This window comes from Rhinolophus sinicus, chromosome 14 (genome assembly GCF_057876585.1).
Source record: "Rhinolophus sinicus isolate RSI-liver-muscle chromosome 14, RSI-T2T, whole genome shotgun sequence".
Taxonomy (NCBI): Eukaryota; Metazoa; Chordata; class Mammalia; order Chiroptera; family Rhinolophidae; genus Rhinolophus; species Rhinolophus sinicus.
Window position 1 is genome coordinate 107,523,440 of NC_142514.1, and position 15,100 is coordinate 107,538,539.

The window sequence follows — 15,100 nt, forward strand, 5'->3', positions numbered from 1 at the left end:
GCCGAGGTGCGTGCAATATTCTCAGCTCAGCCCCTGAACTTGTACACAGGTGTGGCATTTAGAATTCGACAGGAAAGCTGCATAGTTACTGGAAAAGAGTACCTTCTGATTGTTCCTTTCTCTGCAAGTGCAATCTCTCCTAATAACATCACCCAACTGAATGCTCCTAATTCTGCTGGAATGCATTTTAATTATTGCTGCTTCTTATACTGGTGAGCTGTCGCTGGAGTTTTTGATTTGTGATGGAAAATAGGGAAGCCATAAAGTATTTTGGTGACAGCTCCCTGATTAGGCAGCATCACAGCAAAACAAGTTGTCACAATAAAACTGATTAATCAAGTTGTCAAAGTAAAACAAATTAATGCCACAAAAACCTTTGCTAGAAATTACCTCCATATCTTGAGGTATTTGACTGATGTATTCCTTCAATTACCAGAAACTTTCATCTCATGAGCACCTCCAAGTCTGCACTTGGGATCTGAGTTGGGCCAGCTGCCCTGTAGCAGAGGAGTAACTGAAAAACTAGAGACAAATATGGACTCCAAAGATGGAGGAGACAGTCCCTGACTTGATTTTCAGAGATGCTTCATTCCTGCCTAACTACTTTGGAGACTGTTAGTACCTGAAATATAATCTAGAGCTATAACGTTTTAATACAAAATAAATACAAAGGCTATTGCCTACAATGCTACCAGTGGATCTGGATTGAATTTATTAAGATTCTTAATCACAGTCGTCAGGTTAGAAGCTCACTCTGTAGTCTTCTTGTATATTCCTCTGTCTCGGGGAAAGACTTTGTCCATACTGGAGGTGCCAATCACAGGACCTGTCCACCAGAGTTCACCGTAACATAGACGGTGAAGTTAGATTAGACAGAGCCCCATCCCCTCACAACCAAAGGTGATTGGACAAGCATTGGGCATGAAAACTGATTCTGGTATAAAACGATGAGCTGGGGATGACATTCCACCTCTCAGTATTTTAACCAGGAAACACTGATGTATCCTGATAATAGAATAGGCCAGTTTGTTGTAGGAGCTGGAGGTGAGAAAAGTACCATAAGGTAATGCAGAGCCATTAAATGTCTTGGCATTTAATGTTATAAGGAAGCAAAAGCTTTGAGGTAGAGAAAAGAAAGAGAATTGGACATGAAGAAGTCAGTGGGGTACCAAGAAGAGAAAGAGACAATAGCTCATAAGAGAGTTGAGGATCAATACCAATCACTAGAGTGCCCTCCATTCCAGGGGGATCTCCAAGTTCAATTCTAGTTTGTAATCTTAGAATAAAATCCTCTTTACTTGAGAAAGCTGGAGTGGATCTCTCTCGTGCAAACACGGTAACAGGTACAGGGAGAAGAGGGAAGAGAAGGGAATCCATTTGAGAGTGAGTGGTGTTCAAACTATTCATCGGAACAGAAACCGCCCAGCATGACGTACCAGAGTACATCAGCTGCATGCCATGCCTGAGCACGTCAGCTGGTGCTACTCTATAAGAACCCCTCAGCAATGCTAGGCCTTGTGAATTACTTCAGCATTGGAAGAAAGGGCTAAACCACAAGACATTGCCTGTCAGGCATCCCCACTAGAAGCCGATCATTGTAACTGGAGTGGGTAGCCCACCCACCAAACTCTATCCCGACCATATTCAACTTTCATCCTCATTTCCACCCTGTTCTGTCTTCTCCCACTCTTACCCTTCCTTCCCCTGCTGCCCTCCTGCCAAATCCAGTCCTCTGATTCCCATGGAACCCTCATTCCATTGGAAAAACATATACCACTATATTCTCCACCCTTTCTTAAAATACTCCCTCTACCGCCTAGCTTTAATGGCACCTGAATTGCTCCAGAGAAGATGACTCCTTTCAACTAAGAAGCAGAGGCCCACTTTTTTCACTGCAGTTTTTTTTAACATGACCTGTTGTTTCATACTTCCTTCCTTTGCTCATGCTGTTCCCTCGACCTGAAATGTTCCTCTTGTCACTCTATGCCACCCTCACTCCCCACCCCTGTCTTCCAGCCACTTCCAGCACTAACTCATCTGTCAAGTGTTAAGTCATGTTTCTTCTCTGGGTAGACTTTTCTGACCACCTCCTTCTGTACAAGTTTCTTTCATAGACACACTAAACATTTAATTACTGTCATTTGTTTATATACCTCTCTTCTCTATTATACTTCCAGAGGCAAAGATCATTTCGTATCTGTCCCTGTCTTCTGGCAGTGCCTGACACATAGTATATGCCTGATGAATATTTGCTAAATAAATAAAAACAAGAAAATGAATGCAAGTGGCTAAACCACGACTCTAACCTAAGTTTTCTGATGCAAAACCCATGGTCTTTTCTCCACAACAATCAGGCACACCCAAGGCCAACAGCCAAGCCAACAAACGGGATGCTGAGGAGATGGGAAAGAAAGCAACAAAGTGGGCAATCACCTGCCTCTGCTGGATGGTGCCCAAGGCATCAAGCCCCAGGCAGCACTGAAGAAGGAACTGAAGCCAGTGCCTACTGCCCTGGATCTCTTTAGGTCACTGTCACATTTCTTGCATATCAGGGATGAATTATAGAATCATCTCATATTCAAAAGGGGAGAAAACTAAGAGATCATTTAGTTCTTCCTCCTCCTTTAAAATATGAAGAACTATAAGCACAGAGAAATGAAGGAAGTTTTCCCAGGTTACCCGGAAACTTACAGGCAGAGCCTGGCCTCTAGATCCCATCTCCTCCCTCCTGGTTCTCTGCTCCTCTTCTCTCAGCTTCTCATGATGATAGAGGCGGGAGGTCATTATCCTGGACTTCATTAAATCCACAGGACTAGGACCAGGCACGTACACCTACATGTCACAGGAAGGAAACTGCCTCTTTTCCCAGCCCTGACCTTGGATTTAGACCCAGGCTTAAACCGAACTAGTCTAGTAAAGTGGTACGAGTGAGTTAACTTCTCTGAGCCTCCAATACTTCTATACTAGCAAACTGATATCCTTCTCTCAGGGTTAATGTGAAAATAAGCAACATGGTCTGTGTTGAAGAGTTTGCATGCATCAGGTGCTTACTAAATAAACATCTTAAATTGGTTTAAAGTCATGAGAATAGTCATTTGCAAAGGAAGTTTAGAATCCTCTTTAAAAGCATTCTGTCAGTAGATAGACACCCCCTGACCTACACAGTTCTAGAGGGTCTTCCATATTTTGCCTAAGTCAAACACGCTGCTTTTTTAACATGACAGATATTTCACTTTCACAAGCTCTTTTATAAACTCAGTATCATGCAAATAATTTTCTCAGTTGAGGCAGTAAAAATCTATTTCATGTGGAATGGATGAAAGGTTTTTGTTTACTTTCATAGTGTTTTAGTATTTTAATTTTCCACCTTAAATCAATGTTCTGCTATTTATAAATTGGTTCTGTTCTTTTGCTACTGCCTGGTTACTTTCTTTCTTTTGTTTTTTACTAATTTTGTTTGCCTTTTGATCAAAGATTTACATGCATGCAGTTTAAAGAGTAAACAGTTCTATAAGACTTATTATTAAAAACCAGCATGTCCCCCACCACAATCCCCATTCTGTTTCCTACTCCCTGGAGGCAATCACTTTCAACTCTTTTACCTGATTTTCTTTTGAATTTATTTCTATGTCACTAAATAAGATCCTTGTAATGCTACTTTTAAAAGGCTTTTAGAATCTATTGACTCATCTGGAAGATGAGGATTTAACTCCCCTTTCCCTCCAGATCCCACCATACACGTGCACACTGTCCTGTCTCCCTGTGCCCATTCTCCTCTGAGAGCCAGGAGGTAAAATTAGGTTAAGTTGATATTTAGTTTCGACACTACTATTATTACATAAATGCTGTTCACAGCCAAGCCATTTGCATGCCATTATTGTTTCTCCACTCCTACACATTTGTTTCCTCTGTACTCAATAATGGTCTTGTCGGTTCTCTACGTACTTATCACTAACCCACTCCAAAGTCTTCCCCAGTGTGTAAATCTCTCAATACATTCAAACACATCAGTTGTTCTGTCAATTAAATGTTCTTGAAGAAATCTCTGGAGCCTTCTGGCCTGCTGCAATTGGGGCTGGTTGCCCTCCAGACTTGCTGCACAGCTGTCATCTTTGGCCCTCCTTTCACCAATATGTTGGGTATTTCCTCCACCTCTGTCTCGTGTGGGAGCCCATTTCTTAGATCCCACATCTTTGTTTTTCTTGGATTACTTCCCCTGCTTAGTAAGTACACCCTTAATAGCTTCATAGGAAAGGGTGTGCATAGGAAACAAATTTTTTGAGGTCTTGAACGTAAGAAAATATCTTTATCCTGCCCTCCTAATTAATTGATTGTTTGAGTACAGAATTCTTGGTTGGTATTATTTTCCGCTCAGATTTTGAAAGCATTGCTTCATTGCCTTTTAGCTTCCATTGTAGCTGTCCTCGATGTTCTGAAATATTAGTGATGTGCCTTGGTGTAGCTCTATTTTTATCCACTGTGCTAGTTCTGGAAATTCATGTCATTCATTTTGAGGAATTTTTACTGGATAATTTTTTGGTGACTTTTTTTTCCCCATCTAACTTATTCCTTCTGGGTTCCTATTATTCAGATGTTGGATCCCCTAAGGTCTTTTGCTTTACTTTCCTATTTTTCATCTCTGTTTTTTTGCTCTACTCCAGGGAGATTTACCCAACTTTGTCATCATTCACTCATTCATACACTCAATTTTTGCCGAGTCTCTACTATGTAAAAAGCAATCTACAAGGTGCTGGAAACACTTTGGAGGAAAACAAAATTCCTGTCATTATTAATCAAACAGTCTTTGGACCCTACTACTGAATTTTTGGTTTCTGCTACCAAATTTTCTGTTTCAAAGCATTGTTTGTGATCTCTGAGTATTCCTTCTTCAAAGCGTCCTACTTTGATTTTTGACTACACTATCTTCTCTTATCTCCTTGAGCACCTGATAGATTTCTTTGAAGTTTTTTTTATTCCTACACAGTTTCCATTTCCTCAAAGTTGCCATTGTTTCTGTTTGTACCTTTCATATTAGATGCTTCCCTAAAATATTTGCGTGTCTGCTCATATTTAAAAGTAGCATGCTTCAACATCACTAATCATCATGAAAATGCAAATCAAAACCAACATAACACCTGTTAGAATGGCTACTATCAAAAAGATGAAAAATAAGTGTGGGTGAGAGCTAGAGAAAAGGGAACACTTGTGCACTTTTGATGGGAATATAAATTAGTGCAGCCACTACGGAAAACAGTGTGGAGGTTCTCAAAACATTAAAAATAGAACAGCATGATCCAGCAATTCTACTTCTGGTATTTATCTGGGGAAAAAAATAAAAAGTGAAAACACTAACTCACTAAAAGATATATGCATCCCCATGTTAATTGCAGCATTATTTATAACAGCCAAAACATGGAAGCAACCTAAGTGTCCATCGATAGATAAATGGATAAAGAAGATGTTATACACACACACACACACACACACACACACACACACACACGGAATATTATTTGGCCATAAAAAGAAGGAAATTTACAACAACATGGATGGACACTGAGGGCATTATGCCAAGGGAAATAAGTCAGACAGAGAAAGACAAATATTGTGTGAGCTCACATATATGTGGAATGGAATATATGTGTATATATATATAAAGTTTGTATAGAGAGAGAACAGATCAGTGGCTGCCAGAAGATGAGGGTGGGGGTGGGGTAGGCCAAATGGGGAAGATGGCCAAAAGATACAGACTTCCAGCTATAAAGTAAGTAAGTCATGGGGATACAATACATACCATGGTGACTATAGTTAATGATACTGTATTGCATTATTTGAAAGTTACTAAGAGAATAGATCTTAAACTTTCTCATCACAAGAAAACAAATCGTGATTATGTATGGTGAGGATGTTAACTAGACTTCATGTCGTGATCATTTCACAATATATCCAAATATTGAATCATGTTGTACAGCTGAAGCTAATCTAATGTTATATGTCAATTATATCTCAATTTTTTTAAAGTGGCATGCTAAAACATTGATTAGTAGTCCTATGTTTATGGCTGGGGCCTGTCAACCTTGGTTTTCACAGTAGATAAACAGCAGATCTGGCTATACTATCTTTGGAGAACCCCGGATATTAGCCTTTCAGGTCTTTCCTTTTGGACTGGTCAGATTTCCCAGAAAAATCTTAGGACCACTACATTCAGTATATTAGCTTTTACCCAATCCTCCTATTTCAATAAAGTAATCTCACCTTCAACTGCCCTGTATTCTTGGTAGAGACTCTCTGTTTTACCTTCCGATGGGTGACAGCCATTCTTCTGACTACACAGATAATACAACAATGATGATGATGATGATGATGATAGTATTAGTTATCTATTACTGCATAACAAGGTACCCCAAAATTTAGCAACTTAAAACAACAAACATTATCTCATTGTCTCTGCGCTTGAGAAATCTGGACACAACTCAGCTCCATGCCTCTGCCTTAAGGTCTCTCACAGCCTACAACAAGATGTCAGGGGTGCTGTCGTCTTATCTACAGCTCAACTGGAGGGAGATCCTGGCAGTGCCCTGGATTTGATCTTTGCTCAGAAGACATTTCTTAATTTTAGCGTTGTTTGCCATCTGGAGAGACTGAGAATTTTCAAATTCATCAAGTCCTGGCTCTTGTTTGTTTACCGGTACTTCTCAATTTATCTGTGTCCTCTTGAATCTTACTATAAGCAACAAGAAGGAACCAAGCAGCACTTTCAACACTTTGCTTGAAAATCTCCTCAGCAAGATCACTCAGTTCATTAGGCACTTTTTCTACTTTCCACATTGCTGCAGGCAACAATGTTGTTAAGTTCTGCCACTATATCAGATCTCTCTCTTTCCATTTCCCATAATATGTTTCTCATTTCCCTTTGAGACCTCACAGAAGCTTTATTGAAACTCAGATTTCTACTGTGTGTTCAAGTTAACTTAGCTTGTTTTCGAATATACACATCAAAAATCTTCCCAGTCTTCATCAACTGGCTAGTGAGAAAACCATTCCATATTTTTAGGTATTTATTACAGTATCACCCCACTGATGGTACCAAATCTATGTTAGGTATCTATTGCTGTAGAACACATTAACCCAAATTTAGCAGCTTAAAACATTTATTATTTCACCATTGCTATGGGTCTAGAATCCAGATGTGAGTTAGCTAAGTGCCTCTGCCTCAGGTCTCATAAGGCTGCAATCAAGGAGCCAGCTGAGGCTGCGTCTCAACTGGGAACTGTCCTGGGGAGGACCCACCTCCCAGCTCTCGCACATGCTGTTGTCAGGATTCAGCTCCTCATGGATCATCAGTCCTTTGCTTGCTATTGACTGGGGGCTTCGCTTTGTTCTCTGCCATACGGGCCTCTCCACAAGGCAACTCACAACATCATAGCTGGCTTTCCCCAGAGCAAATGAGTAATAGAGTGAGAGAGGGAAGCCCAAGTCAGAATCACAGTCTTTTTCATAACCTAATCTGAGAAGTGACATGCCATCCCTTTTCACATATTCTATTGATTAGTTGTGAGACACTAAATCCAGTCCAGGGGAGATTACACAAGAGCATGAACACAAAAAGGTAGGGATTACTGGGGGTGATCTTGGAGGTTGCCTACCACAATACTATACTATACTATACTATACTATACTATACTATACTATACTATACTATACTAGTATAATAATCACCAATAAAAGTAAGACAACATGTGCCAAAATATTGAGAAGTCACACAATAACAGAAACACAGAACAGAAAGTAAAGGTCTTCTCTTTGGGGTAGTTATTGCCAGTTTCATATTCTGCCTTTGCAATACTCATTGACACATTGAACTGCTTTGCTGGTTGTAATGCAAACTTTCCAAGATCTCTAAAATATGATTACACTTGTCATGCAACCATTTTCATGATATTAAATTTGTGTAGGTCAAGGACTGTATAACTGGGGAAATATTATAGTTTTAAAGAAATATATGCTAAGAAATGTAATTATAACTTCTATGAAATTCATGACATAGAAGGAACCCCTATTTTCTAGGGTAGCACTGGTAGCTCTTCCCATGACTTATCCAGATTTTGGGCTTCTCTCTCCCTACTTCATACTGTCTTCTGTTCATAACATTCATCACAGATTAGCCTCTAAGCCATTCATCCATTTATTGGTCAACCACAAAGCACTAATTGAGCACCTGCTGTGTGCTAGTCCCTGCATTAGGCACCCAAGAGAACTGGTCATGGTCCCTAGCTTTCACAGCGCACAGTCTGATGGAGGAGGTGAACAAGTGAACACATATAAAACCTTTGAGCTGAGTGGATAACATTAGAGAGAGCATTCCAGATGGTGGGAGTGGCAAGGGTACAGCAGAGCCAAAATTTGTTTCTTGCTTAAAAGTTCTGCCCAAATACAGATGCTCCTCAATTTATGATGGGATTATATCCCAAAAAATCCACTGTAAATTGAAAATAACATAAGTCAAAAACGCATTTAATACACCTAACCTGCTGAACATCATAGCTTAGCTTAGCCCACCTTAAACATGCTCAGAACACTTACATTAGTCTATAGTTCAGCAATCGTCTTGAGTTTCACCTCCAAAATAACTGTCTTCCTCTTCTTCTCACCAGGGTACACAGATGGGTATTTTGCAGACATGATGAGATGCATAAACACAAAACACAATATCCAAAAAACACTGGCAACACAGTACAGTGTCAAGCATCAATTGTTTATCCTTGGAGCACGTGGCTGACTGGAAGCTGTGGCTCACTCTTGCTGCCCAGCATCACTAGAGAGTATTGTACCACATATCGCTAGCTCAGGAAAAGATCAAAATTCAAAGCACAATTTCTACTGCATGCATATTGCTTTTGCACTATCACAAAGTCAGAAAATCATAAGTTAAACCATCATAAGTTGGGAACTGTCTGAGTAAGAAAATGAAAGAAGAAAGTCATGGCTAGTATGTTTGTCTTAATAAATCTCATAGAGATTTTTGTCTGCCTGGGAGCAGCAGAAGGCCATAAGTGGAAAGGTTAAATGTCAGGGAGAACTTTCTAGTTCATAGCTGTCAAAAATTAAAGTGGATTGCCATGGAAACCACTCTTCTATTTATTATCTTCTTCTGTTCTGGCCATGCTAATTTTCTTTCACTTTCTCCTTGCTCCTTTTTCATCCTTGGATCATTGAATATGCCATTCCCTTTACCTACAACACTCCCTCCACCCAATCTTCCTTCATTTTGCTAATTTCTGAAACTCCTTCAGCTCAGCTCGGATGTTACTTTCTCTGGGAACCCTTCCATGACCACTACCACCCACGAATCACAGTAGTCCCCATAGCCTCAGAGCTGCCCCTGCTCTAACATTCTTCATACTTGTTCAATGTCTGTCTTTCTAGATTATTAGATTGTAGCTCCTTGAGGACAGGGATGTCATTTCTCTTCTTCATTATCAAATTTCCAGAATCTAGCAGAGTACATGGCATATGGGAGGGTGCAGTTGAATAAATGAATGAATGAATGAACGAACAGAGCATTCTCTGTCCCTGGAAGTAGCTACGTGGCCATTTATAAAGTGTTGTAGAGAAGATTCTGGAGGAGGCAACAGGGGTTGAGGCTTCAGGGTAGACTATACGAACTTTTATCTCTGTTTCAAACTGCAATTTTAGGATATAGCAAAGGATAAAGCAATAGTAACTCCATCCTTCCCCTGGAATGAAAACATTCTGCTCCTTCAAGCACATAATAAAGTCCAATAATTTAGTATTTTAGTTGTGAATCAACACACAAAGAAGACCAAATACAAAGGAAATAATTTTTTTAAGATTAATTGAAAGGTCAAATGTGACTATTGGTTTCTTTCTTCATTGATGCCCTTTAAAGACAAATAAGACCCCTGATTGAGTGAGAGAACCACTAAGAACCCATGTCCAGAGCTGAATTCTGACTCTCTTCTAAGTGACTGGGCTACCCACCTGGGGCCTCACTGGTACCGTGTTTCCCCGAAAACAAGACTGGGTTTTACATTAATTTTTGCTCCAAAAGACGCATTAGGGCTTATGTTCAGGGGATGTCATCCTGAAAAATCATGCTAGGGCTTATTTTCCAGTTAGGTCTTATTTTTCAGAGAAACACGGTAGGGTAGTCATGCTTGACATTTTTTGGCTCCTGGCCAACTTTGAGAATACATTAAATAAAAGTTATGAAACTCCCTAACCCCCCCCAAAAAAAAATGCACATAGACATATATTTAGAAATCTGCTTACTACAGTAGTTGTCTTATCTGTGGGGGGTATATTCCAAGACCCTCAGTGGATGCCTACAACTGCAGAGAGTACTGAACTCTAATATATACTAAGTTTTTTCCTACACATACATGCCTATGATACAAAGTCATTTGTAAATTAGTCACAGTAAGAGATTAACAAAAATAACTAATAACAAAATAGAACTGTAACAATATACTGTAATAAAAGTTATGTGAGTGTGGCATTAAGTAAAACAAGGGTTGCCTGAACACAATTACTTCAATACTACTGCGGTCGATCTTATAACTCAGACAGCTACTAAGTGACTAACGGGCAGGGGCACATACAATGCGGATACACTGGACAAAGGGGCGATTCACATCCGGGGTGGGATGGAACCAGACGGTGCGACTCAGAACATTGTGCAATTTAAATCTTATGTTTGTTTCTGGAATTTTCCATTTAATATTTTTGGACCACTGTTGACCATGGGTAACTAAAACACAGGTAAGGGGTGATTACTGTATTTTAGAGGCCCCTTATCTCCCTGGAGCTCATGCAGACCTCAAGTTGAGAAACCCTGGCCTAGCGTAAAGTAGTTACCAAGATTTACAAACAGCTGAGTGATGTATTCCTGAGGACTTAGGTCACAAAAAGCACTATTTCCCTTTCATTCTCAAATCTTTGAGGTGACAGCACAAAAGCTGACCTGACAGCCACCAGCTGCACCCAGCCACTGACAGATACTGAAAAATATGGAAGGACCAGATTGTAAACTCCTTGAGGTCTGGGTCTGTACCTGCTCTATTTATTGTAGTATCCCAAGTGAAAACTGGTCAGAGGAAAAGATCCATGGAGATTTAAAAGAGAAGGAAGGAGGGAGTGGGGGAAGGCCACATAGGTGAAGAAAAAGACAGGATTACAAAGAGAACCAGAAAAATGTAACAACATACAGAGAGAGACAAAATGGAAAAAGAGAGTCATGGGGAACTAGGACCCAGACAGAAGCTTTGTCATCTGTCACCTTAGGCATGGCCTCTCCACTATTAGCTGCAAAGCAGCTATGAGAAAACTCTAAGCTGGCCAGCTGCAAAACTGTTTAACTTGTTAGGACTTTAATCAATAAGAACCAGTGTAACATTTGTGTTTTATGCTCCTTTTACTTACACAGAAGACAAACTGAAGAAAACTCTATTTCTCCAGCCTGAAACATTTCCTCCAGGGAGCCAACCTCTTTCAAAATCAACAAAATGGTGAGACAGAAAAAAATTAAGCACTTGGGCAATGCTATATTTAGATCCAGCTCAAAGACAGCCTCTTTACTTTCTCTTTCTTTTCAGCTGGTTCCAATCTCAACAAAACTCCTCAATTAAATTGCCACCAATTTGCAGTCTCCTGTTGAGGCTCCTGGCTGGTCTTAAGAGGAGACAGAAAGAGTGGCTGAGAAGAAGACAGCAACTCTGAGGGCAAAAGTCAAATCCCACCTCATCCTCAGGAGCAAATATGCTTCAGGCAATCCCACTCTGGCCAACACTGGGGTGGTCTGCTCTGCCTTCTAGGCTCATCTTGAACTTGATGAAAGCTTCACAGTCACCTTAGGCCGAATTCGGGTTCTGAAGCCTCTAAACTTTCACAGACCAGGGAGGTGGGAAATGCAGTGTGGTGGTTAAGAGAACAGGGCTGGCCTCAGACAGACCCAGCTTTGAATCTCAACTCTCCCTCTTACTACATATGTGGCTTAGCCTCCCCAAGCTCCAGCTTTGTTATCTGTGAAATAGTTAGAATAATGCCTGCCATACGAGTATAGCATTGTTGTATTACATGTGACTGTTTGTCATGCAGGGGACCCTGTTCGCTGCACCATTTGTCATGCGGGGGACCCTGCTCGCTCTCTGCTCCCGCTCCCCACATAAGAATGCAGGACATGGTGAGGCCAAAAAGGAACACCCACGGAGCCATAGGTAGGGGAGTCATACCACTATACTCTCACTGGAGGCTGGATCCACACTGTCCGCAAACCTCCATCCACGCTTGCCAGCCCAGCCACCATCTTCTTGCTAGCCCCATTCTTTCTCTTCTCTCCTCGGCTCTCCTTCGTAGCCGCAGCAGTTATATTAGCGGCTAATTGGCTAACTGGTTACAGCTGACGGCCAATCAGCCACAGCTGACGGCCATCTACTACCCGAGCCAGCACTCCTCCACGTGAGGCCGAGAGCCTGTAAACTACTTTCTGGGGCTCTGTCCCCACAGTGACCTACAATTTAACTCAATTCTGACACTATCTACCTCGAGTTAACTTCAGATCCCAGAGATTAAGGGCTCAGTCCCACAAGACCACCCTCCTGCCCTAATTAATACACCAATGGACATCACCTGTGCTGCTGACTAACCTGCTATAAATCTCATGTCCACAATCCCCTCCTCTGATTTGATTAATTTGCTAGAGTGGCTTGTAGAATTCAGGAAAAGTTTACTCAACAGATTACCAGTTTACTGTAAAAGGATATATAACTCAGTGTGGGGGCAGAGCCCCAGAAAGTAGTTTACAGGCTCTCGGCCTCACGTGGAGGGGTGCTGGCTCGGGTAGTAGATGGCCGTCAGCTGTAACCGTTGAGCCATTGGCCACTAATATAACGCCTGCGGCTACAGAGGAGAGCCGAGGAGAGTGGAGGAGAGTCGTCGGTCGGTTGCAGAGAAAACGGACAGCAGGTCGCACGTCCAGTGAACCCAGCCTCCAGTGAGACCGTAGTGGTATGACTCCCCTACCTATTGCTCCGTGGGTGTTCCTTTTCGGCCTCACCATATCCTGCGTTCTTATGTGGGGAGCAGGAGCAGAGCCCCCGCAGGCCGCCCCGCACGACACTCAGGAACAGCCAGATGGAAGAGACGCATAGGGCAAGGTATGTGGGAAGGAGCTCAGAGAGTCCATGCTCTCTCCAGGTGTGCCACTCTCCCAGTACCTCCATGTACTCACCAACCAAGAAGTTCTCCAAACCCTGTCCTTTTAGATTTTATGCCTCATAATATTGGCATGCTTGATTAAATCATTGGCCATTGACTATTGATTCCACCTCCAGCACCTCTCTCCCCTTCCCTCCCCAGAGGTGGGTGTTGGGGTGGAGCTGAAAGTTCCAACCCTCTAACCATGTGATTGGTCCCCCTGACAATCAGCTCTCAATTGAGCTTATCTAAGGGCTTTCCAAAAAGTACCTTATTAACATAAACTCAGGTGTAATAGAAAGGGGCTTGCTATGAATAACAAAAGAGTCTCCTTTTACCTTTATGGCTCTTATCATTTAGCAAATTCCAAGCATTTTAGGAATTCTGGGCCAGAAACAGGACTAAAACTAAATATATATTTATTATGAATCAAAATATTACAGGTGTGTAATACACACAGGGTCAGCTCACATTTTCCCTGTCAATATGGACTCAGGAGAGATCCATGGGACCCAGTCAGGCTTCTGGAAATTTCTCTGTAACATGATATTCTTTGTGGTTTGTTCTCTCCTTGATTTGCCTATTCAATCCCTTGCTCTCTGAAACAAATTCGGTCACTTAGGGGAAGGGGCCCCTGCCCCCACTTAGGGCCTGTGAACTTGATGAAACCTTTGCGGTCAGCTTAGGCTGAATTAACATTCGCAAGGACAACTGGTCTCAAGCCAGTGGTCTGGAGTCCTGATCTGCATGGGCGATAACAGGCCCTGTGTTGTCTTCAAGGCAGAAACAGCCCAAAGAACCACTCAACCAGCTCCAGGAAATGGCTAAATGGCAGGTCAAATTGCCCATAATTTTGACGAGGAGGATGGCTGGATGATTCCAGCACCTCTCTAGGGAGACATGAAATTCAGAATTAAAGCGTCAAGAAAAGGAATTTAAAAAATCTATGCAGAATTTACATCCTGCCATAAAATGGGGAAGGACTTCAGCTGCAAAGGGATCCTCGTATCAGCAGGACACATTTGTCAGGAAACAACCTCCTCCAGCCGAACCAGGCTGTTTGCCTTCAGACAATTCCTGTCAGAGCCAAACAATCCAGACATTTGCAGTTATAGCATATCAATTTGTTGAAGGCCTTGCCAGGAAGAGTTGACTCCTTGCCTGAAATATGCTATGAGGTGCTCTGGGGCAGGTGCTATGCCATGTGATGAGACCACCAATCTGTCCAGATGCTGAGGATTGATGCACCTACATGCACAGTCCAAGCCAAGGGGCAAGGGGGTAAGCAAGCTTCTAGCTGGCCCCTCTCCCACTCCATAGTCCTCAGTCTGCAAATGTCTAAGCCAGCCTTGTCCATACACCTGCACAACTTGCTAGAGTGTCCTCCTTAAGGAACCTGACACATACCTAAGTGTCCTTTTGAGACAGGATAGTAAGCACGTCCCTAGGTAGACAGGGAGGTCTCTGGTGGAATAAACAAAGACAGCCATATCCTAAAACTCCAGGTTTTGAAATCACTCCTTCACTCTAGGACAAAATGTAACAAGGCCTTGAGGTTAATCATAAAATTCCTTTCAGCCTGACAAACGGAGCAGATCTGATAGATAAGAGTGGGTTACTTTGCTAATTCCTTTAGGATGGGCAAGCAGAACAAACCTGGTAGACGAATCTCATTAGAAGGAGCCAGCCAGTTCCCTTCTTCAAACAAGTTCCCTTCTTCAAACAGCTCCCCTTCCCCAAGCAGGCCAGGGAAGGCATAAAAGTAAGAGCTTTTGCCTTAGTCACAGGGCCACCCCCATTCAGGACCCCACACACACACACACTCTGGAGCGCTAACCCTTTGCTTTCAATAAACTATCCTCTTTTAAAAACTCTTTGCCTTTCC